Genomic DNA, 1,998 nt, shown 5'->3' with positions numbered 1-1,998 from the left:
GATAGCAAATTCAGAGGTAAACTGAATCCAGTTGAGCTGATGGCATGGGAGTCCTTTGTGTTAGTTGTACAAAACTTTCTTGGAAACTATGAAAACTATGTTGATTTAATAAACAAGATGCTAATAGTATATGAAAGAATCGGATGCCAAATGTCCCTTAAAATTCACTTCTTGCATTCTCATTTCATGTTTTTTTTCCAACGAATCTTGGTGACTTTAGTGATGAACATGGTGAGAGGTTCCACCAGGATATATCTGAGATGGAAACGTGGTATCAAGGCCAGTTCAATCCACACATGATGGGTAACTACTGCTGGTTCCTACAGTACTACCTGACTGACCCTCATGCCGGTAGCATGTAAAAAGCATCCACTACACGTTCAGAGTGGTCAGCATTAAGAAGGGCATCCAGCTGTAGAAACTTTGCCAGATCAGATTGGAGCCTGGTGCAGCCTTCTGGCTTGTCAGTCTTCAGTCAAACCACCCAACCCATGCCAGCATGGAAAGCGGATGTTAAATGACGATGACGACGACGACGACGAGATGATGATGATGATGATGATGATGATATAGGATTCAAATATGCAGACAAGCAGATGTATTAGTTTGATGCTCAGGAAGACCGGAAAAGTCATATATGTGTGTGTGTGTGTGTGTGTGTGTGTGTGTGTGTGTGTGTGTGTGTGCGTGTCATTAGCAGAACATAAATCAGACAAAGAAACACACTCTAAGTTATAGAGCATTATATAATATAAAAGTTAGAAAAGGTCTTTTTATGGGATTACCTTTGGTTTCACGTCCATAAAGAGCTTAGCTTTACAGCATATCATCAGATCCTAAAACCTGTTAGCTTAAGGCCTGCTTCTCACTAGAGAGGCCGTAAAGCTAAGTACTTCATGGACTTCATAACTTTTATATTATATATATATAAATATATGTATATTAGGTCATCAAGTATGAAGTTTGTAGTAAGGTATATGGTAAAATTTGACAGCTGCTCATTTTGCACCATTATTATGTATTGACATTCCTTATTTTTTGTTAGAAAGCTGACACATCTATTTCTTTATTCTAACTCATTTTGTGCTTTATAAAGTATTTATAAATCGTGTTTTGCTATTTTAGTTTAGGAATGGATAAGTCAGAAATTCATACAGTTTTGAAATATGAGTTCTTTCTTGGAAATACAGCATCACAGACAGCTCGGAAGTATTTCATTCTAATGTTATTATACAGCAAACAGTATCAAATCAGTTTACAAAATTTCATTCTGGTAAGTTTAACCTCACAAATGAGCAACAAGGTCAACCAGAAACAAAGGTGGATAATGACGAACTGAAAGCCACCATCAAGTCAGATCCATCTCAAAGTGCCCGTGAATTATTAATGTTGTTTGGTGTTAGCAAGCAAACAATATTGACTTACCTAGTCGGTAAAGTGTAAAAGTTGGATAAGTGGGTTCCACATGAACTCAATGAAAATCAGAAATAGCAACATTTGGAAGCCTGTATTATGCTACTTCCTTGTCACAAAAATGAATCATTTTTTAATCGAATTGTAACATGTGATGAGAAATGGATCCAGTACAACAACCATAAATGTTCAGCACAATGGCAGGACAAAGACGAGCCACCAAAAGACAGTCGAAAAGCAAAATTCATCAAAAGAAGTTGATGGTGTGTGTTTGGTGGTCTGGCGGATGTCTGATCCATTATGATTTCCTTAAACCTGGCTCATCAATCATGGCTGAAGTATACTGCAGCAAACTGGACCAAATGTTGCAGAAACTCACAAAAAAACAGCCTAGATTAGTCCACAGATACATTCCTATTTTATTGCAAGACAACGCCAGACCACACATTGCAAAAATGACATTGGGCAAACTCAGTTGGAAATTCTCCATCATCCACCATACTCACCTGATCCTGCCCCCCCCCCCCCGACTACCCCTTCTTCCAGAATTTAGATAACTTTTTGATAGGAAGAAATTTTAATTCT

The sequence above is a fragment of the Octopus bimaculoides genome, chromosome 8 (assembly GCF_001194135.2).
Source record: "Octopus bimaculoides isolate UCB-OBI-ISO-001 chromosome 8, ASM119413v2, whole genome shotgun sequence".
Lineage (NCBI taxonomy): Eukaryota > Metazoa > Mollusca > Cephalopoda > Octopoda > Octopodidae > Octopus > Octopus bimaculoides.
The sequence above is the reverse complement of the archived record's forward strand: the minus strand, read 5'-3'. Positions refer to the sequence as shown.